At 43.5% G+C, this 24433-nt stretch overlaps 1 protein-coding gene across 1 annotated transcript in view; it reads left to right on the top strand.

Annotated features, from left to right (window-relative positions):
• LOC134222829 (WAS/WASL-interacting protein family member 1) overlaps positions 1-24433 on the top strand; it is a 72352-nt gene that overhangs the window by 15741 nt on the left and 32178 nt on the right. The gene's annotated exons all lie outside the window — the stretch shown is intronic.

Here is a 24433-nt window from a genome sequence, read left to right as displayed (position 1 = left end):
AAAGATGCACCTTATTTTATGGTAATGAGATTTTGATATGAAGATAACATATCGGCCCAAATGTGTATAATGGGAAAAGAAAACCTTAGCTAATTGAAGTGACGAAATAATAATTCTGCTTATTATTCCTCTTATTTTTATAGGTGATCGTTCGCATAAAATAAACAATCAATCAATTTATTTTTGTTTTAGAGTACGATTGGATTTAACAACTGATGACTGAGCCTAAATCTAAAAACGTTTAGTCAACATTGCTTTGTTTTGAATATTTTTCTACTGTTCGAAAAACGTGTTCTAGAACTTTCAGTATAATAGGAAATAAGAAAAAGGTGACAAACTGACAATGAGATGAACCAGCCTTGAACTGCAAATCTCATTAATGAAGGATAAAAAAAAGTAGACGAACTCTAAATACAATTTCCTGTCCTGTCAAAGGCATACATCTAGAAGTTTTCCAGTTGATAAAGCAAAATAGATTTCTTTTTTACATTATATTAGTAATGAGGGTCAGTCTAGTGGAGAGCCATTTTTGTGCACTTTTCAATGCACATAACGACCCGAAATAAAACGATACCGCCATCGCACGCATCGGTGGGACCCGTGCCGCCAAATAAAGCTTAGATACCTATGTCATTGATTTATTTTATCGAGGCTATCTCGATTGATTGATTCGATCGGAAAACTAGATGTTCGTTTCCGCATTATTTTTTACACACTCGCATGACATATTGATCAGCCAAAGTCAGTATTTATTGACAAAGAGATTCTAGTTTGTCAGTCAGGTGTTATTGTTTACAAACGGTAATTGGAGTGAAAAATCAACGGCCATGACGAGGAATGTTCGCATGCATGTGCCAGTAGTGCTAAGCGAGGATGACGATAAACTTTACGTCATTGGCGGGTTGTTTCGTGGGAATCATTATTGCACGACGATAGTCCTTGCTCCTGGTTCATATATAGATAGTTTATTGAAACATTGAGTTGACCCCACGGAAAAATCCATAAAAAATGAAGTATCAATAGTACGTAGCCTCGTACTTTTTACCATTAGAGATTCAATCAGGAGTTCCTTCTATGATTTCTCTTATTTCCTTGGGTATTTCTTCAGCAATTCACTTAGGATTTCCTCAAGTCTCCTTCTCCAGAGCTTTCACCATAAAATCATTCGGAAATTCACATGTAAACTTCTCCTGACATTCTCTCTGGAATAACTCCAGAAATTCCATCAAGATCTCTTCATTAATTACATCGAAACTCATATGCAAGCCCTAGATAGCCATCTCCTACTCGAGCCCTGGGGTTTCTTCCAAGATTTTTTTTGGAACATTGTTCAGGGATTTTTTTTCTTCGGGAATTCTCCCGGAAATTATTTGAGAAATTTAAAAGACTATTATTCTTCCATTTACTTCCACTATTAACTTTTTTATGTATCAACAAGCAGATACGTATTTCGTTTCCTACTTGGAAACTTCTTCAGTGTTTGTTATCGACTCGATAACAAACACTGAAGAAGTTTCCAAGTAGGAAACGAAATACGTATCTGCTTGTTGATACATAAAAAAGTTAATAATGGAAGTAAATGGAAGAATAATAGTCTTTTAACCTTGTAGCATTTCCCCTAAGACGCTCTAAAATAATTAATCATTGAGAAATTTGTTTAAAAATTCATCTGGCTGATTCGTCAGATATTTTTCAGAAAATTTCGTCAAAATTGTTACGGAATTACATACCTTCGAAAATTCCCTCTGAAATTCTTCCGATAAATATATTAGGAATTCTCCTGTAAGATCCAGCCGAAATCCTCAAAACTTCTGCGGGTACTTCTCCTAAAATTTCTACAAAAAATCATCCAAAAAGCTCTTCAGGATTTTCCGAGATTTTTTGACGTAGGACTACATCTGTCTTTTCTATATTGGGGTACACTTTACGATTGCGAAAATCGGAGACCGTCATGAAAATATGATAGACTTTAAACTTCAATATCTCAGCCATTTCTCGATGGATTTTACACCATTCGATCAAGGATGAGTCAACGCTTCTTTATTATCGATAATTGATAAAAAGTTTAGAAATAGGTAAACCAACTAATCGCGTACATGCATCACTAGCACAGACATCAAAAATCAATCACTTGCGGGTTTGAATCTAATCCTCAGTTAGACAGTTAGAAGGAGATTTCACGCAGAGCGGACGCATTTGACTATAAAAATAGCACTGTTGCGATCCCCCAGTGGGGATGCTGAAAATTTATTACAAATTGTGGTGTCAGTTAGTTGTTGGAAAGGCGCATTGGGGAAAGAAAATTGGTTCTTCTCAGGACCAGCATTTTCTGAAAAGAAAGGTTTAATTGCGAAAATGGACTGTTTCGGTGGCATCGGCGTTTGGCGTGGAAGCTTGGTTTCTGTTAGTGATTCCATCCATTCAAATTTACGGGCTTAATTTATTGAATACAAGAAAGCTGCTTTCCGGCGCGCGAGTCATTTTGATCGGTAGTTTCGAGTGGAAGAAGGATTTTCAGTTAAAATTCGTTGAAAAAAGACGACAAAGATATACTTTTGCCTATTGGTAATAATTATTTTGAATCTCATGTGTTAGATTATGGCGTTATTAGCGTGAAGAATACTTTGCCTATCTTGAATATTTGGTTTCTAGATTTTTGATGAAATGGCTTGGGAAAAAAAGTGCAAAAAAAAAATACTTGTAATGCGTTTTCCAACTAGGACTCCTCGCTAAAAAATGTAACGTGCCTTGTTTTGATTTGTATACCGTAAAACCTTTTTTTTTAATCTTTTGTTTATTTTTCTTGTTGCCTTTTCTCCCGCTTTCAAGGAAGTTGCAAATAACATTCTCCGAACGGCCCGTTGTCTGTAAAATCCCGATTAAAATGGCTCGCGCGCGTTTTTTTTACGTTGCATGTATTTCTATTTTTATATTTGTTTTACATTTCTGGTATGGTATAACATTTAAGTGATTTAGCTTTCGCAGAAGCTATTTCATCTTTGTTTCGTTTGCTTTTACTAATATTTATGTTTACATATGTTTGCTCTAGGGCTTATTTGAAATTTCTTTAATTTTAATTCTAGTTTTTTGTTGCTATTTTTCTTAAAACTACCCTAAACTCTAAATTTAAGTCCTTATGGGACTAGAGCACTTAGAAGCGCATGTTCCGAATTTGAACATTTGAGGCGAAAGTCTGCAAGTATTTTATTCAGTTTTATATCTAGTGGGTCAAATTCGGCCAATCTATGCACTTCGATCGTTCGCGTAAGTCAGGGGAGATTCAGAATAATTTTCAGTGCCTTATTTTGGATAGTTTGCAATTTCTTTTTATGCGTTTTGGCGTAGTTTTGCCATACAGGAGCCGCATAACTCAAAACAGGATAGGGTAGAAAACCATTTGGGCAGTACCCCTGTTCCCGTCCGCAACGTTCATTTTTCGATCGCATTACAACCGAACTACTTGTTTTTTTAGTACATGGTTAGTTTCTGTCGACATCTAGTGATGTACAAAAAATCTAGCCATTTGGTTGGAACGCGGTCGAGTTATTAGCGGACGGGAATAGGAGTTGCTGCCCAAATGACCCTGCTCCCTAGATAATACATTTGTAGATAGCCAATTTGTCCTTCCGGCATAATTTTGATTTGCGGTGTATCAATGGGTACATTTTTTGATTAACAAAGAGCATTTTGTTTTTGTTTTCTCAACGTGTGATCTAAATAACAATTTTTTGTCAAGTGCCAAGCCTAAATACGTAACCTCGCTAGACCATTCTACCTTATTGCCACCCATCGACACCGAGCAGTCTGGAGGAGGATCTAACCGCGGAGAATTTTTGTATGGAAAAATGATTACTTGAGTTTTCGCGCTGTTGACTTCTATCTTCCATTTTTTACGCCAAGTGGTGTAGATAGTCAGATAAGACTGCAGTTTACGAACAGTATGCCTTGTGTTCCTACCTTTCACCAGTATTGCTGAGTCATCAGCATATAATGCTAGGCAGGCATCCTCTGGGAGCTACGGAATATCTGAGGTGTAGATGTTATATAGGACCGGGCCCAACAGGCTACCCTGCGGGACTCCATCGGGAATGTCGAACTGATCGGAAAAGACACCATTCAAGTTTACCTTGAATGACCTGTCTGAAAGGTAGTTTTGGAGAATTTTTACCAAATAGATTGGATAGTTGTGGCATTAGAGTTTATAGATGAGTCCGGCATGCCAAACGTTATCGAACGCTTTTTCGATATCGAGAAGCACCATGACTGTGGATTTGGCTACCCGTTTGTTGTCTTTGATTACCTTCACCACACGGAAGTGTTGTTGAGTAGTCGAAGGCCCTTTGCGAAACCCAAACTGCTCGGGAGGGATAATCTGATTTCTATCTACGTGTTCCCAGATGCGGTTCAATATAAGTTTTTCGAACAATTTACTGACAGAGGAAAGCAAGCTAATAGGTCGGTAACTGCTTGGACTAGTGGGGTCCTTTCCTGGTTTTCGAATTGGGATGATTTTTGCGAGTTTCCAGCAGTTGGGATAGTATTGCTGGTCTAAACATCTAATCAATATGTCCGATAGGTGGCTATATGCTCTAGGGCTCAATTTCTTAAGAACATGTTCTTGGTATGCTTTATGGCACTGCACACTTTGTCAGGGGTGATCTTCTTATCAATTGGAACATAACAATTTGTTATTCTAAGGGTGTCTAAAGTTCTTTGGCATCTTCTGACGGACTAATAATTGTTCTACCTATCTGATGGGATGACGCAAAGTGTGTTGCAATTGCTTTGTCTTTTTCTGAAGAGGTGATGAGACACGAATCATTTACCTTTAACGGGGAATTGATTTTGGCTTTGTTTTCGAAATTTTGTTAATTTTACGAAATTTTGTTAAAAAGGTTGAGATAGGGGCTCTAATCTTCCTATGTCCTTGCTAAAGTTTTAGTTTTTTTTTGTTTTTGTACTCGTTTGGAAACGATTTTGATTTACAATGTTATGGAAACTCATATGTGAATATGTACGTTATGTGGAAGATATTGATTTGAAAAATGTATTGGAGGTAACCACTTTCCCTTCGATGGGACTCGAACCCATGACCCTACAGTACGCTAGACTGGTGCTTTAACCAACTAAGCTACGAAGGACCTCCGTCGGCCTTCGCAACCTAGCGGCTACTGAACGAGCTCGAGATTCCCAAATTGGACGCATAGTCAAATCACTCGCAATCCATTTATCAAGCCAATACTTCCACATGTGTATTGTACACGTCCACATTAGAGGAGCGTGAGTATTTAGAATGTCTGGCGGCTATACATTCTTCATCAGCAACGGTACTGATCAAGTGAGGTTGTGTAAGCATTTGCCAGTCGGTCGTCAAGCTCAGACCCGACCGCATTGCGTAGGCAAGAGCACGCAACAGGTTCAGTTCAATCAAAGTTAATTGCCTATTTCCGGGGATTAAACCACCCGACTTGGACGTTAATTTACAATGTTATGGAAACTCATATGTGAATATGTACGTTATGTGGAAGATATTGATTTGAAAAATGTATTGAGGTAACCACTTTCCCTTCGATGGGACTCGAACCCATGACCCTACAGTACGCTAGACTGGTGCTTTAACCAACTAAGCTACGAAGGACCTCCGTCGGCCTTCGCAACCTAGCGGCTACTGAACGAGCTCGAGATTCCCAAATTGGACGCATAGTCAAATCACTCGCAATCCATTTATCAAGCCAATACTTCCACATGTGTATTGTACACGTCCACATTAGAGGAGCGTGAGTATTTAGAATGTCTGGCGGCTAGCCGCTAGGTTGCGAAGGCCGACGGAGGTCCTTCGTAGCTTAGTTGGTTAAAGCACCAGTCTAGCGTACTGTAGGGTCATGGGTTCGAGTCCCATCGAAGGGAAAGTGGTTACCTCCAATACATTTTTCAAATCAATATCTTCCACATAACGTACATATTCACATATGAGTTTCCATAACATTGTAAATTAACGTCCAAGTCGGGTGGTTTAATCCCCGGAAATAGGCAATTAACTTTGATTGAACTGAACCTGAGTTGCGTGCTCTTGCCTACGCAATGCGGTCGGGTCTGAGCTTGACGACCGACTGGCAAATGCTTACACAACCTCACTTGATCAGTACCGTTGCTGATGAAGAATGTATAGCCGCCAGACATTCTAAATACTCACGCTCCTCTAATGTGGACGTGTACAATACACATGTGGAAGTATTGGCTTGATAAATGGATTGCGAGTGATTTGACTATGCGTCCAATTTGGGAATCTCGAGCTCGTTCAGTAGCCGCTAGGTTGCGAAGGCCGACGGAGGTCCTTCGTAGCTTAGTTGGTTAAAGCACCAGTCTAGCGTACTGTAGGGTCATGGGTTCGAGTCCCATCGAAGGGAAAGTGGTTACCTCCAATACATTTTTCAAATCAATATCTTCCACATAACGTACATATTCACATATGAGTTTCCATAACATTGTAAATTAACGTCCAAGTCGGGTGGTTTAATCCCCGGAAATAGGCAATTAACTTTGATTGAAACGATTTTGTTCAATTTGTTCACTAGGTATTTCTTCTGGAGATCTCGAGATCTTTGGAATTGCCTTCTAACCACGTTTCTCAGATTTATAATTCGCTTGGTAGTGGAGTCAATCGTTAGGAATCTACTTACAATTGAAACCTTCCTGATGCACGCTTCCTCTGCCGACTCGATGGCCCTCTGGAAATCCAGCAGTGCGTGGTCGATGTCTTCGGTGGTGAAAAGTTCGGTGTTGAAGTTTAGGTTGTGATCTACGATGCGTTGAAATGCGACCCAATCGACGTGATGGTAATCCTTTCTCATTTTTCGATGATTGTTCGTCACGATGTTTCCTGCAGTGACTACCACCGGATAGTGGTCGGATCGCAGGTCGTTGATGGTGAGTGGTTGGGAAATGTTGTCTCCAAGATTTGATAAGAAGATGTCCAAGGTGGATGGGTTGCCAACTGCTGATAGGAATGTGGGGTCGTCCGGTGCAAATATAGAATAGTATCCTGCCTGAGCATCGTCCGCGAGAAGACGTCCGTTCGTATTGCGTCTGCAGTTGTTCCAATCTTCATGCCTTGCGTTCAGGTCCCCAGCCAGTATGAACTTTCCTCTCCATCTGGTCAACTTGCTGAGGTCTTGCTTGAACTTGTCACTGTACTCCTTGGTACATTGCTTTGCACAGTATGCTGCTATCATTTTCACCGGTCCTAGATCCGATGCTACTTCAATGCCGATTGCTTCTATCACCGATGTGTTGAAGCTTGGAAGAGTGGTGAACGTGATGCTTCTGCTGATGGCGATGGCGACACCTCCACCTTTGCGGTTTGAATGGCGATCCAGACGGATGCCAATGTGATCAGACTAAAGTTGAGATCCGGCTTGAGATGGGTTTCCGTTAGCGCTGCCTCATCGATATCGAGCAGGCGTTCCACAGTAGAGTTTTGATGGGTTTAGCAGCCATATCTGATGATGAATCGACCCAGTGTACGGATCTGCTCCTGTCTGTTTTGACATTCCTGTAGTGCGGTGACCATCTCGTCGAAGATCTCCATTAACTTCTCCACGCTGTATTTGTCTGGCAGCAGCTCTTCGATGTTGCCTACTTCTTCTTCTTCTTTTTGCGATTGGGTGAACCGTAGTGGAGGAGCACCAGCCCGAGTGCCAACCCAGCTGGGTGAGGGGGCTGGAGCGGAGTTCGTCCGGAGAGGAGGGAAGTTCTGTTGGCGGAGGTGGAGGAGCGCTGTTCTTCCTTCCGGGTTGGTTAGATGTGGAAGCCTTCTTCCTTATCTCCCGGTATTCGGCACGCTTCGAGCATGATCGGTCGTTTCCCCGGTGGTTACCTTTGCAATTGGCGGTTTTGAATTTGATTCCTTCCATCAAATCCACTGTCTTGGGCACAGTTGGCACAGCGAGGTTTGCAGTTGCAGTGCTTAGTGCCATGTCCAAATTCCAGGCAGCGTTGACACTGAGTTTCGGTTTGGGAACCTCGATATGGCTTCCAGCGGCATACGAACCTGACAATGGAGCACACTGCTCGAAGCGCATCTGCAGTTACAGTAGTACCTTCTCGTTTCTTCTTCCTTGCGTTTCATTGGGAAAACACCCAACGGCTGCAGTTTGTAACGATTGATGAGCTCAATTTCGATGGATTTGGTGTCCATATCTGGTAGTCCTCTGACCACCGACTTGAATGGTTTCTCACTCGCAAAATCATGGGAATAGTACTGCGCCTTTCGTCGTTTCAGGTACGAGATGACTGCATCGTAGTCCTTCTTACTGTTGGTTGACACTTTTGTGCCAACACGGCAGAGCTTGAACTCGCAAGACACTCGTTCGGCATCCAGATCCTTCATCAGTTTGTCCAGAGTGACATTTTTCACCATAATCGGTGGAGGCTTCTTCTTTGTAGCACTAACTGGAGTGCGTTTCTTTTTCTTCAGTGTCCGCATCATCGTCGAAATCACCGAGATCGCTATCATTGACGGCTGTGCCGCCGGTGCTGTACCGATTGCTCGCTATGATGTTTTCAAGGACGGATTGTTCATCCTCCTCACGACGGTGTTTTGTTTGCGACAGCTTCGGGGTGCATCATTCGGGGTACATCCTTGGATTGTCACCTTTCATCTTCTTCATTGTTCTTGTCAGATTCGAAGTACTGGCCGTTGTATTGGCTGACAATTACTGCCTACAGGCAACAGGGAATTATAGGCTGCCCGTGTGCTAGGCGGACCGGTGTCCACACCAGACTACCCCGCAAGGATCTGTGTGTGGATCGGAACGCTGGAACAAGCTCTATAGTTTCTCTGTTGGTACCAGGAAAACACGTCCGACTCCTCGTTCGGTGCGTCGTTCGTTCCTCTCTTCACGTGAGAAGAACTAGCTCGCGCGCCGGAAAGCGGCTTTCTTATATATATCTTATATATTTTATGGAAAGAAAGAGTTAATTGCGTGGTAGCTTGGTTGCTGTTAGTGATTCCATCTATTCAAATTTATTGCATCATCTCCCTCCGACGTGCTATCAAATTCGCTAGTTACGATTGAGTTTTGCACTTTGAGAAAGTTTATTTCGGATAGTCGGATCAACCTTCTTTTGTTCAAAATGGTGGCTTTTCTGCCGTAATCTGGAAAAGTGACGTAACAGCCATTTTACAACATACATGTTTTCCATTTTTCCGTTAAAGAACTCGATGAGTAGTACTCGTTAACACATTTTTGGAAAATGGCGTATACGTCACTTTTTCAGATTACGGCAGTTTTGTATAAAATTGATGAAGACGCCATCTCAATGGAAACTATCTGCAGCAACCACCCACCGGCGAACGTCGCTCGGACAGACAGATGCCAAGAGATAATGTTTTGTCATATGAAGAAAATTCGTCTTGAGTATAATTTCTGTAGTCTTTCTTCGCAACAATACGCATCTTAGATAACCAACAGCCCATTACCAAATTCAGAATCTTGCGAGAAAATTTTATAGGATTCTTAGAATTTTTGTTCTCTAAACGGTCCGTTTTCTGCGGAATCTCGATCAAAATGGCTGGCGCGCGCCGGAAAGCAGCTTTCTTATATCTAATGAAGTAATTCCATTAGCCCCGCCCCGTCATTAATCGTTATGAGTGCACATTATATTTACACCCATATCAGATCACAAAGGGGCGGGGTCACCCATTCCAGTTCGAGACAGCAGCACGTACAGACGTGTTTTTTGCTCGAAGTGCCTAAGCGCACTGCTCTTGGAGGCGCGGGTAACCCCTCCAAACAACTATTGCAGAGCTACGTGTACTCGTCATTGCCACTTAACGACACCGGCAATCCGCGCTAGAAGCGCGAGAAGCAGCAGTCGCAGCTGCCACAAACTCAACCAGTGCGGAAGGAGAAGTGCCCGCCGGTTTTCATCAGAGGCGACCCGCCGGAACTGCGACCAAAGCTCCGGGAATTGATCGCGAAAGGCCTAAACTGCACATTCCGGCTCTGCAGTGAAGGCGTTAAGGTGATGCCCACCAACACGGACCATCACAAGTCAGTCGTGGAGTTCCTCGAGGTCCACAGATATGAGTTCTACACTCATGACCTCCCCGGCACGAAGCCGCTCAAGGCTTTGCTGCGAGGGCTCCATGACATGGAGGAAAATGAGCTCATCCAGGAGTTGGAAGGCAGCGGACTCAAGCCAGTCGCTGTGCACAAAGTTGCTTGTCACGACAAGACAAGAAGGTATCGAGACCAGCTTTATCTGGTCCACCTGAAGCATGGCTCCACCGCCTTCCAGGACCTGAAGCTGGTATAATATAAAATCGTAAATATAATCAACCATACCGTCGTTGACTGGGAGCGATATCGCCCAGTGCACCGCGACGTTAGATGGAGGTGGCCGATCCCAAGTGCGCCAACTGTGACGACAAACATCGGGCCACCACAAAGGGCTGCCCAAAGCGAGCCGAGCTTCTGGAAAACCGGAAGAAGGCCTACACCAGAAACCTTTCGAAGAAGAACCGTGCTCCTTTAGTCAACGAGGTGAACTACCCGGCCATCGCGGCTCCCCGTCGAGCGATTCCAGTCCTCCCACCGTTACAACCGTACAAGCGATTGGCAGCAGCAGCTGCGTCGGTTCAAACTCCAGCACCGCCGGCTCCATCCTCCAGCGAATGGCCCCCGCTCCCTCCTTCTGGATTCCGCCGACATCAAGATGAGCATCCTCTACCCCCGGAGGATTCCGCTCCGCTGGTTCCAATATTCAGCCGGAGCAGCTGGCTCCAATATTCAGCCAACCTGGGGCACGGCTTCGAAGCTGTAAATCCCGGTTCGACCAGATCCACACTCTGAGTCTTTTCGTCATTGAAAATGGCTACTAGGCTGGGTCTGGTAAATTGGAACGCTTGCTCGCTCAAGAGCAAAATCGTCGAGCTCAGCGATTTTCTTCAGGAGAAGGAGATTGACACGGCTTTAATCACCGAAACCCACCTGAAGCCCGAGATAAGTGCAACAATTCCGGGTTTTAAGCTAGTGAGGCTCGATCGAACAAGCTCCAGAGGGGGAGGAGTGGCAATCACCTTGCGAAGCAACATCACCTGTCGCCTGCTGCCGGACTTCAAGCTCAAATTCATCGAAGCCGTTGGAGTGGAAGTCACCACCTCCGTCGGAGTCGTCACTTTCATCGTGGCTTAATGTCGAACGTCGACGATGGCACGTCAGCCGAGCTACGAAGGGATATAGTCAAGCTCACTCGGCGGCAGGGGCAGTTCATCATCGCCGGAGACCTGAACGCAAAGCACCAATCGTGGGGAAACACCGTCTCAAACCGGGACGGAGTCGTCTGGTCCAACGACGGCCACTGCACCATTCTGAGCCCTGACAGCCCTACACGGTTGACACTGTCCGGAGCCCATGCAACGCTCAACATCTTCATCACGAATATGCACAATCAAGACTCCCAGCCGGTCGTCTTCCAGGAGCTCAGCTCGGACCACTATCCGGTGGTGACGGAAGTTGAAGCTTCAGTGAATCGGCATCGTCGACTGGGGCCGGTTCCAAAGGTGCGTGGACGACATCGTCGACTACGAGGCGCGGCCGGAAACGCCTGAAGCAATCGATCGACAGCTGCGTTCCATCGAGGAGGCGATCTCGGTGGCCCGGGAACAACATGTACCGACGGCTCGGCAGGTAAGCAACACCCTGACTATCGATACACTCACCAAAGATTTGATTCGATTGCGGAATGTCACTCGCAGGCAGGACCTCAGAAATAACGATTTCTCGAATAGGATCCGCCCTCTCCCGGACTGTGCAGAGCCGTTCTGAAAAATGATCAAAATACTAAAATCCAAGCCTCGGCCCATTCCACCTTTAATCCCACTAGACAATAATGGCTCTAAGGATCGCTTCATAACTCCTGCAGAGAAGGTCGCTGAAATAGGTCGTCAGTTCGCACAATCTTGAACAGAACATCGTCAGTCCATCCACACGAAGCAGCCTTTAACGCGTTTGCAAACCCTCCCAACGACTTCTCGGAGGAGTTGGAGATCTCAGCTGGCGAATTGACGGCGTATACCAAATCATCGAAGAACATGAAGGCCCCAGGCTTCGATAGTATCCTGAATCTTGAGCTCAAACACATGAGTGATCCGTTCTTTGAGCATTTTTCGCTGATCTCTAATCAGTGTCTCAGACTCAGCTACTTTCCATCATCCTGGAAGTCAGCGAAAGTTATCCCCATCCGGAAGCCTGGGAAGGATCCTTCCTCCCCCTCCCCCAAAAGTTATCGTACCATCAGCCTTCTCTCAGGATTATCCAAGCCACCCCTGGTTCTTATGTACGAGTTTTACTATGATTAGACAATCTATATTCCTTTTATCAGTCAAAAATCAGTATCATCTCGACCTATTCCTTATTGATGGTACGAAAAGTGGATTTCGCATACTTGGTTTGATAAGCCTCACTAAACGAATAATTATAGCAAATAGCCACGAAACCATCTACTGGTATTATTATGCAAGATAATACTACCCCGTTTCCATATGTATTGAGATAGACTAAAACTACTCAGACTGTCACCACGGTGATAAATAATGTCACCACATCAACTTTGGTGCGATTCCCAAACCTACTCAGACTAGTTGGATCTGTTTGCAAACGCAGACAACCCCACAATCCAGCACAGATCTCGCCGAGCGCGCGCGCTCGTCACATGCTTTGTTTTCGTTTTCACGCTTCGCAACATACCTATCGGGGCTTCCAGATCTACGCGCGCCTGCTGAAGCTGAGAATGAGCGAGCGAGCCGCTCGTTGCAAGCGTCACACTGTTTTAATAAAGTAAACATCATAACCACCAAAGCGATGAACGCACGAAATTGGTTAGAAGGGCTTCAATCGGCTTTGTATCTTTGCATGGGTTCCCGAACATTTGAGGGTGAACTTTGGCTTTCATCTCATCGCAAAACAAAGATATACAGCACCAATCGCGTCGCTTCTTTTAGCTAACATGCGTGCTCACTGTAGAAACAAAATGACAAAAATAAGAAAACAAATAAAATTCCTTTTCATTGTTTTGTTTTTGATGGGATGAATATAGGAGCTATGAGATAAAGTGCTGAACAGTTCCCCTATTTAATTACAGTCACGTGGGAGTGACTTTACCGTTAATGCCGAAACTAGCATAATAATTACTCGATTTTTGAAATTATGTTTCTGAAACAGTTAGTGGAAAGAAATTCAAAATTTAAGTAGGAACGTGGTTTAATGTTCTTGCGAAGGTTGAGAACATCTGTTGTACTTTGATGCACCTTGCGCGAACACTCTAACGGTGGATCATCATCTCAGCAGAATCAACGAGATATGCGAGATGCGATTGATGATCTCAGTCAGATCATCGTTCTTCGTTGTTCCCCCGCAATGCTGTCGAGGGCGCGATACCGACTGAATCGGCTGGTATTGCAACTCGACTCATCACGCTACGCTATACCAACGCGTCGTCGTAGTCGAGGTGGAAGAACAGTCAGCAGTCACTTCGTTGCGTTGGTTGTTTGAATTTGATTTGAGTTAGCAATGCCACCACTGGCTATAGGCAAGGAAGTCACAAAATAGATAGCGCTAGATGCCAACGCGCGGCACTTTACACTATGTAGATTGCAAGCTCCACCTTTTCCGGCAGCTATGGATCGGAACAGTGCGCTTGTTAATATTTTGGAGACACCCACGGGCGTGATTGCTATCATAATCGCTTCCACAGATAGCGCGTCCTAGGCAAGTTGTGGTTCTTTGCTTTTACGTCTGGCGCGTCACGGTTTATGTGCTTTGCGAGCCATGGCTAATTGAATTGTACGATTGGAACAGCAAAGCAGTGATAAATGTTGGCGGGTGGAATTGCCAAATAATTCCATTTATGGGCTGTTTATTAATAAAAATTATCGACTGGGTTATACTTTGTCTTCACGACCAACCACGATGAAAACAATTTTGGTGACAGGGAAGTAACAATGGCTTGGAGATTGCAATTCGATCCAGGAAATTGGTCGGTATTGTTTCTTGACATGCTTTTCTCAAGAAAGGGATAGTTATATGTACCGCAATCCGGGGAACTTTGATCGCCGGGGTAACATTGATCAGTTTAACCATTTTCAAGAAATGAACAAATTATTATTTTCTGTTATTATAAGTACTTATTGTAAGTTAGGTATCTTCATCCTAATTAAATTTGCTGCTGAATGATATAACTTTCGGATAAATTTGCATCTACTCTCCGCCAAAATTTGAGAAAAAAATAATGGTCTTTCTTAGACTAGTGGTAAAATGTTGTAGATCTATCAAAAGTTGTAGATTTAGCAACTTTTTATAGATCTACATCTTACCACTAGCTTAAGAAAGACCTCATCTTTTTACATATACGCTTATAAAATTAGCCAACTATTAAAGGCAAAGCACTATTGATACGACCCTGGTTGTTAAAATGTAAATTGGCGCTCACCAAACTTTCACACATCCAAACGGTAGAGTAAAAATTGTCTAAAGTGTGCCTGAAATTGGGTCGTATGAATAAAAAGTAGTCAAACTCAAAGCTTGTAGTATCTACTCAAAAGTAAAACCCACAGAGTAAACTAGCGGTGATGGAGCCTTTCTCGTGCATTATAAAAAAAACCCTGACTAATCCACCTAGCGGTGAAGGTGCCTTTATAGTACAAATAAAAAATTGTATTTTGCCATAACTTCCGAGCCCATGGTTCGATCAATTTTTAATGAGAAATAATGGGATAGAATTCTGCATCGAATGCAACTTGTTGCAAGCAAATCGGTTAAGTATAAGTGTTTGAAAAATGAGTGACACTTTTACCACATTTTTTTGGGTGGGTGCGCACAGACATACACACACACATACACACAGACATCACCTCAATTCGTCGAACTGAGTCAATCGGTATATAACACTATTAGTCTCCGGGCCTTCTATAAAAAGTTTGTTTTTGGAGCGATCATATAGCCTTCACGTATACTTAGTATACGAGGAAGGCAATATTACGCCAATTCTTCGTTTATGAATTGGCTCTAACGAAACTTTCACTTCTTTGTAATAGTCTGACCTTTCAGAAGAGTACTACCTTCTACCCTATACTTACTTGAGATTTGATGTGCTACAGCTCTTCGATGAACCTACGCCGAATGGAGTACCCTTCTCCACTGGACTCGATCCTGGGTCAATCGCTTCCAGTCGCCCTGAACATTGAGCGTTCTCAGGTCCTCTTCAACTGCAAAAAGCCATCGTGTACGCGGCCTTCTACGAAGTCGGCGGCCTCTTCCGGGTTCTCTATTAAATATTATCTTCGCTTGACGTTCTTCCGGCATACGAACAACGTGACCAGCCCACCGTAGTCTGCCGTGTTGAATAAGCTTAATGATATCCAGCCCTTTATACACCTGGTACAACTCGTGATTCATACGACGCCGCCAGATACCGTTCTCCTGTTTACCGCCGAGTATTGTCCGCAGCACCTTACGCTCAAACACTCCGAAAGCTCTCCAATCAGCCTCCTTTAACGTCCATGTTTCATGGCCGTATCACCGGAAGAATCAGAGTAGTACACAGCGCGAGTTTTGTTTTCGTTTGCAGACTACGGGACTTAAGCTGGTTACGAAGTCCGTAGTAGTGTTCCTAGCTGATAGTTGTATTAGTTGCCTCGATCGAAGGGTACGTTCAGGGGCATAAAAACGAACACGTTCCAGCAGAGCAGGGCAGTCGACTTCACTATGTATTAATTTGGCGCCATAAACTGCCCGGTTAGTTTTACGACGTACATGTAGTGGTTCAATTCCTAGTAAGGTACAACGGTGTTCATAAGGAGGCAAATTTAACGGGTCACGCCACGGCAGATTCCTCAATGCATGTCGAACAAATTTTCTTTGTACCGCTTCTATTCTCGTGATCCATAATATTTCATAAGGAGACCACACCACCGACGCAAATTCCAAAATGGATCTGACCAAAGAACAGTATAGGGCGCGCAGGCATATTGGGTCGTTAAACTCTAGCAATCTTGAGGATGAATCCTAGTTAACGATTGGCTTTTTCTACTACATAAGAGAAATGCAGCTTAAATGTTAGTTGGTAATCCAACAACACTCCAAGATCCTTCAGTTTATCCACACGTTCAATTTGTTGACCATTTATGCTGTAATCATATAATATCGGAGACTTCCGTCGACGATATGAGATAACGCAACATTTGGAAACTTGAAGGTAGTTCATGAGACACCATCGTGCGAAGATATCCAAAAGCTTTTGAAGTTCCCTACAATCTGCGTCACTTCGTACGATGAGGAAGATTTTCAAATCGCCAGCGTAAATTAGTAAACCACCGTCGGCCAGGAGAATACTAACATCGTTGAAGAATAACGTAAACAGTAGAGGTCCTAAATTGCTTCCTTGTGGCACTCCAGAGCCAGGCATAAAGGAAAGTGATTCGGTTGCACCAATTTTTACGCATAGACATCTATCTGTAAGATACGACTGTAGCCAATTGCAAACTCTTTCCGTAAACCCGATACGACGTAGTTTAGCCAACAGGATTCCATGTTGCACTGTGTCAAATGCAGCCTTGATATCGGTGTATATTGCGTCTACTTGTGCGCCACTGTCCATGGCACTGATGCAGGTTGATGTAAAGTCACAAAGGTTACTTTCCACAGATCGCCTAGGATAAAAGCCGTGTTGTGCTTTACTGATGTAAGTGCGACACGATCCAAACATAACATCATTCACAATTGTTTCCAAGCATTTTGAACCAGCTGAGAGTGAAGTACATCCACGATAGTTAGCAACATTTGACTTGTCACCTTTTTTGAAAACTCTCCGCATATGAGACGTTTTCCAAACAGTCGAGAACTTTTGCTGTTGCAAAGATTGGTTGAAAATGTACAGTAGAGGTTCCCCTAGTACGGGCCCACATTTCTTGAATATGCACGATGGGATACCATCTGGTCCTGGACAAAACGACAACTTAAGCTTTTTAAGCGCCAACTCGATTATCAGTGGAGTCACTTGGAAAATGTCTAGATCAATCAAATCACGTGGTACTGTATGGATTGCTCCAAATTCATCCAAATTGTTTGCCAAGCCGTCACCTAGATACATCGATGTGTGGAGACCATTTTCCTGTCGTTTGGAGTTGTCAAAAGACCATTTTTTTTGGATCTCTGCGAAAATCGTACTGTTTCCGCCTTATATACTGTTTGTAATGAAAACGATTATATCCACGATATATGCCACTCGATTCATAACAGTGATGTTTCGAGAAAAATAGCATCTTTGGCGGCAGTACTACTGTAGCAATTTGAAACGGGGACGACGTAATGCACGAAGCTGCGAGTTGTCCCAAGCTGGTTTCGTAGGAGGTCGGATGAGTGGGACAGTCTGGGCAATGCAATTGCGCAAAATAGTGTTGAATGCAGAAACAGCAGAATCCACGTCAGTACTTTGCGTCACTTCGATCCAATCAGTATTCGATAGCAGACCGCACATTGTGTCAAAATCACCTCGGCGGAAATCGCGTGCGGAGAGGTTAATTTCTTCAGAAAATGATATCACAGACTGGAATGTTACGCAGACAGAAATCGAGTGGTGGATGAAAGCGGTCGATAGGGACAACCTCCTCCGCAGCTAGAGATGTAAATTTATTGGTAGTATCAGAGTCGCTGCTAAATACAAGGTCCAATATGCGTTCATTGCAATTCCTGATCATATTTCGTTGATGTAATCCATGAAATGCCATGTTGTCGAGCATAATCTGGCTGGCCATGGAGATATGTGACTGCAAAGCTGAAAGGATCCCTTTAGTGACGTCCGTACGTCTAGGTACCTTGGCTAGCTCACCTCTTCTGCTATCTCTCAGGGTCGGCAACTAGCCTCGGGAGAACTCTTGGAACACTACCACTTACCGATTATAGAAAACGATGATCTACCACATATTCGAACAAGGCCACATCCATATGCTCTTTCGTTTTTTTTTAAAGATTAAGTGAGATAAGAGAGATTGATTTGAACAGTTTATTCGGGTTCTTAGCTACAAAGAGTGAGAGAGAGGGGGGGGGGTTCGTTGCAGCGCTGTTCGGTGATGTTGGGGCCCTTCTTTGGATGGCTGGGATAGACACGTACCTTGGAATCGGGGTTCGATTACTATGACGTTGTGTTGGTCCATTCGTTCGGAAGCAACGATGATTTTGCGGAGATGTGTGCCGTCGGCGGGGAATTCTGCTCTTGTGGATCCTCGATAATAGCATGGCTGTTACAGCGGACTGAATAGCGGTGGAAGTTTGACCAACCTGGGCGTCATGACATAGCACGCTCATAGCACCGATTAGGTTGGCGCGTTAAACAACAGCGGCTGCCGAAAAACATATCAAGATTTTCTTGCACTTTCTCGCGGTCATTGATCGCACTGAGATCACGGCTACGTCCTGGCTAAGGATCTTCCGCTTCACCACTCGCTGTCTCGTCGTTATCAATTGCTTTCGACTGCTTCCACTGATTATCCACACGATACTCCTCACATCATCTATCCAAAAACCCCATTCGCCTCCAAAAATCCATTTTTGTCCCCTTTTCATTTATCAGCTATCTGTCCTCTTCCATCGGATCTAGTAGGGCTGTCATTTCTAAAAAGCTAATTTTGTTCCGAATTCGATCGTCCCCTCAATAGCATTATATTTTATAAAGACGGTGTTCAAACTTAGGGTTTTTTTTTAACAATTCTAGAAGGATTTTAATTTAAATTTACTCGCAGATAATTTATTTATCAAGCTTATCGTAAAATAAGAATTGTGAGCTCTAATGGATGCTTATTGTTTCGATTTTTGCGAAATCGGTAACAAAGCATCGACGAATGCGTGGTCACTATACGCTTGCTTCCATACTAAACGTGGTTGATTGAAATCTCCGAAAAGCACCATGGAGTCTGAATCCTTCCGTAAGTTACAGATCTCAGATGCAGCGTCGATGTGATACTGCATAAATGTTCTGTCTTGACTTTTATCGGGGGGATGTACAAAGCGCCAACGAATAGATCAATTGCCCGAACAGACACTTTAACCCACAGCTGTTCGATATTCGCACCGTTGCGAAGAGTAACGAGTGATGACCCGATTTTTTTGCTTACCGATATCAAAACACCACCTCCACGTCGGCGAGAGCTATTGGTAATGCAATGATCGACACGGAACACTGCATAGTTGTTGCAAAACAACTGCGACGATTGTATACAATCGTCCAGCCATGTTTCCGTGAAAACGTAGATATCATACTCCAACTCAGATGTAGACAGGAAGACATCATCTACTTTCGTCCTTAAGCCTCGAACATTTTGGTAATAAAACCGCAAATCAGATAAACTGTCCGTGATTACCGAAGGGACCGGTCTAGAGAGTGCTTTCACAATAGGTCCGAGCGAGCTGGAACTGGAAGGTATGTCAGGCAGGGATGAGCTACTGCAAAACGAATACTTGCCTGATATCACAGGCTGGAAGACCCCTTTGCTGACCTCGACCACAGGGCCAGGACGACTGTGATGACTTGGAACTGCTTCTTGCACGACTGGGCCGAGGGGCGCCGGGGCTTCCAATATGCTGTATACTGTGCGTCCTGGTGATGAATTACTATCATCCGATTGCCGTTTGTCGAAACGATGTAATGGAGTGCAATATATTTCGCTGGAACATGGGGAGGAATTAGGCAGGAAAACGGTTCTATCACACGCATACTTGCCTGGGGGATGCCGTCGGGAGATCCCATCACAAACCTGGTATGGTTTTGCTGGTATTGATCGTGAGTCCAATCCTCGCTGTCTCCCTCTTAAAAGGCACAAAAGGCTATATTGAACAGTAGATTCGAGAGTGCATCACCCTGCTTTAATGCCATCTAAGGTAACAAATGACGTCGATATTTCATCCGCAACCCTTACACTTGATTTCGATCCGTCCAACGTTATACGAATCAGCCGTATCAGTTTCGCCGGAAAACCATGTTCAAGCATAATTTGCCATAATTCATTCCGTTTCACTGAATCGTACGCCGCCTTGAAATCAATAAACAGATGATGTGTCTGCAAGTTGTACTCCCGGAATTTATCAAGGATTTGTCTTAGGGTAAACATTTGATCTGTCGTTGATCGGCCCTCACGAAAACCTGATTGGTATTCGCCGACGAAGGACTCTTCAAGCGGTCTCAATCTGTTGAACAGAATACGGGACATGATTTTGTACGGCGAATCAAGGAGGGTTATTCCTCGGTAATTGGCGCACTCCAGTCTGTGCCCTTTCTTAAAGAGAGGGCAAATGAGGCCGTCCAACCAGCTAGCAGGCAATTCCTCGTCTTCCCATATTTTGAATATGGTGCAGAACTTCATAAAGCTGCTCACTGCCATGTTTGAGAAGTTCAGCCGGGAGCTGGTCCTTCCCCGCAGCCTTATTGTTTTTCAGCTCTTTAACAGCTTTTTTAACCTCATCTAGTGTAGGTGACTCCACAGCTTGTCCATCGTCGCTAATATTTATTCTGTTCACCGATGCACCGTCACTTCCTCCATTCAATAAAGTCTCGAAGTGTTGCTTCCACCTGGCAGCCCCTTCGGTTTTATCTGTCAGCAAATTCCCTTGTTGGTCGTTGCACATGACGGGAGATGGCGCTGTCTTTCTCCGCACGCCATTGACAGACTCATAAAACCTCCGCATATCGTTCTGCTCCATTTTTTCCTGTGCCTCACTAATAAGTTGTTCTTCGTACTCTTTTTTCTTCCTGCGGTGGGTTCGTTTTTCGGCTGCTCTTGCTTCCTTGTACCGATCTCTATTCGATCGGGTACCCGACACCAACATTCGGCTTCTGGCAACGTTCTTCTCGTCTGTCATTCTCTGACGCTCCACATCGAACCAACCCGTCCTGGGTCGCCTCTGTGCAGTGCCTAACACTTCTCGTGCTGTTGTGCTCACCGCTCCATGGATCGACTCCCATAGATCGTTTATGTTGTCGCTAACGTTGATTGCACTTATCCGTTCGTCGAGCTTCTGGCGGTAATCAGCCGATATTCCTTCCGCCGACAATCGCTGGATATTGTAACGCATCGTTCGCTGTGATATTTCGTTCGAGGAGGGTTATTCCTCGGTAATTGGCGCACTCCTTAAAGAGAGGACAAATGAGGCCGTCCAACCAGCTAGCAGGCAATTCCTCGTCTTCCCATATTTTGAATATGGTGCGGAACTTCATAAAGCTGCTCACTGCCATGTTTGAGAAGTTCAGCCGGGAGCTGGTCCTTCCCCTCAGCCTTATTGTTAAATCAGCGTTATCTTATACAGTAATATCCCAATTCGAGCAGTGCCAACAAGTTCCTTACATCAGTTTGTTAAAACTGAATTCAAAAGTATTCAACTGACTTTTTTCTAACATTGGCGGCGTACGTACGTGAATTCCAAAAAGAATTTCCTAAGACTTCTTGTTTCGTTTGAGGAACTATCCGGCCTTGTCAGCCTTCTTTTCCTTTTTATTCTACCTTTATCCTTCTATCTTCTGTCTTCTTCGTTGTTCTTTTTTTCTATTTCCTTTCTCCCTCATTCTTTCTTTCTCCTCCTTCTCATTGTTCTATTATTTCTTCCTTCTTTCTTCTTATTTTTTCTTATTCTGTCTCTTCTTCCTTTTTCTTTTTTCCTTCATCCTTTTTCTATCTTCTACATCTTCTTTTATCCTTCTTTTTTCTTCTTTCTTCCTTCTTTTTCTTCTTTCTTCCTTTTCCTATCCTTTTCCTTCTTTCTTCTTCATTATTTCTTTTTTACTTCTTCCTTCTCCATACTTCCTTTTTCTTTCTTCGTTCTTCTTTCTTAGTTCTACGTTCTTCCTTCTTGGTTCTTCGTTCTTCCTTTATTCCTTCTTCCCTCTTCCTTCTGCCTTACTTCTTCCTTCTTCTATTACCTTTTTTTCTATCTGACATTTTTTCCTTTTCGACCATTTGTTTCTTTCGACCTTTTGTCTTCTTCTTCTATGGCTCTACAATTCAACTGGAACTTTGCCTGCTCTTCAACTTAGTTAGTATATTAGCTTTTCCACTGTTATTGATTGAAGGCTTTTCTGTGGCCAATGCATGAATATGCATCTTGTGTGACAAGTACAATGGATACACAATGCCCAGGGAGTCTAGAATGTTTCCCACCCGAAAACAGCCTGGACCGGACCGAGATTCAAACTCGCCATCTCCGGATTCGCCTTCCTTAGCCGTGCGTAAGATGTGCGGCTACAAAATAAAACCATGCTGAAGGTGGCTTATTTCGATTCCCGATTCGGTCTTAAAAATTTTCGGGTTGGAAATTTTATCGGCTTCCATGGGCTTCCATGATATACAAATGCAAAAATGGTAACTTGGTTCTGGAACCTCATAGTTAATAACTATGGAAGTGTGGAAGTTGTGAGGCGGCAATGTCCCGGTGGGGGGTGTAATGCCAATAAGAAAGAAGCAGGAAGAAGATCTCCGGATTGGCAAACCTACGCAATTGTACGGAAGGCTAAATGGAGACCCTTCGTCCCTTACAACCTTTTGTCATTTCAAATTTCTGTCCCTATCGACGTTTTGTCTTTTCGACCTTTTGCCATAAATTGAGCCTGTGACATTTATGCCTAGGTTGAAAGACAAAAGGTCGAAGGACAAAAGGTCGTAAAGGAAAACAATCAAACGATTGAACGTCTAAAGAGACATTTCATTTCTTCTTTTTATTTTTATTCTTCTTTTCTTTCTTTCTTCATACTTCTTCCTTTTTCCTTCTTCCGCCTTTTTCTCTTCTTTCTTCCTTCTTCTTGCTTCTCGCTTTTCCATTCTTCCTTCTTCTTTTATGGTTTAAAGGTCCGACCTTTCACCTCTTTTGACCTTTTGTACCTTTCGACCTTCTGTCCATTTCGATGTTTTGTCTTTTCGATCTTTGCCCTTTCAGCCTTTTGTAATAGATCCATATCTACATCCTGTATTGGGCACTCTTAGTAAACAATCCGTAGGCCTCATCAAGGTTCTCATAGAACGCATCCTTCGCGTCATCAGGCTTCTTATCGCTTGTTGTGGCGTGCGTGCTGATCAGGCTGTAGTTGAAAAACGCCACGTTCTGCTCTGTCACCACCGCTATAGTAGATTTGGTACTTGAATGAAGTGTTAGCTATGAGATCTACCACTCGGAATTCTTGTTCTCCGGTTTTAAACCGCTCATGCCGACCTTCTGCAACTCACGAACCAAGAGCAAAACTCGTGCGGGTTCATGCAATGCTCTCATGTTCCAAGTGCCGATATTCCAAACAATGTCAATTATTCTTTGTAGGGTATGTTGCCATTGAATCCATTCCGTTTGTTTATTTTTGTTTTCTTGTTAATTGTAGAAACTACGGTAGGCTATAGGCCTCATCAGGGTTGCTCTGTAACTACTTATGTATTTCCTCTATACTGACATAATGCAGTTCAGTGTGTATACAGTTTTGCGTAGAATTTCTAGCTGCCACTCGGACGATGAATAGCTTCCCTTAAAATGGGCAACTGACTCCGATGTGAACAGCTCCTAAAGTGGTGAACAGATGCTCGATCATATTTCCACCTCCGGGAGTAGCTCTCTTTCCTTCCAAAACGACCATTATACCCACCAGGCTTGGTTACCTGATCTTCCCTAAGATTGCTCATGTCCGGCCGGCACCACGAGGTCCCAGCATCAAGGTACCACACTATTTAAGACATTTTGCCCAGCGTTATCGTATGAGAATGGTTCAGTACATCCCGACTGTCAATTGACAGATCGTCTTGCTTATTTGAGACGGCATGGAAGGCGCTGGAGGGTGAGGGAGGGGTCAGACCGAGAGTTACGATTCAATCAAAAGAATTAAACCTTGGGGGGGTCCAATTATTTGCGAAAGGATTCTAAGGTCAGGATTAATTTTTAGTGTTCAAATGAATAAGATGGAATTTATCGATGAAAATTAATAAATCCATTTGGTCTGTCGTTACGTTGAAGATTCTCACAATTGAAATTTTGGTTATCTCATGTTAAAATTTGCCAATGACGAATTATTTACTCAGTGCTGTTCAAAGGACTACTAAAAAAATTTCCAGACTCACTAATGCATACTTCTGTCGTGACCAAGCAAGACTGAGCGATGGTCCAATTCTGACCTACTGATAAGCGCCGAGGATTGCTCTACATATTCGTCTCTTCGCGTCACGGGAGACAAAATATATCTAATTTTTATCGCTACTGATGACTATTACCTCGTGCTCTTCCCTAAGGTGAAATAAGAAGGAATCCAAATCAGTAGTCTCACTCAGCTCATATGTTATGTTTTTTTATGGATGATTTTGAAAAGTTTTGTTATGCCTTGTCAGATAGAAATTCTATGAAAAAACTGCACCATGAAC

The sequence above is a fragment of the Armigeres subalbatus genome, chromosome 3 (genome assembly GCF_024139115.2).
Source record: "Armigeres subalbatus isolate Guangzhou_Male chromosome 3, GZ_Asu_2, whole genome shotgun sequence".
In the NCBI taxonomy this organism is placed as follows: Eukaryota; Metazoa; Arthropoda; class Insecta; order Diptera; family Culicidae; genus Armigeres; species Armigeres subalbatus.
This window is presented reverse-complemented; position numbering and strand designations above follow the sequence as displayed.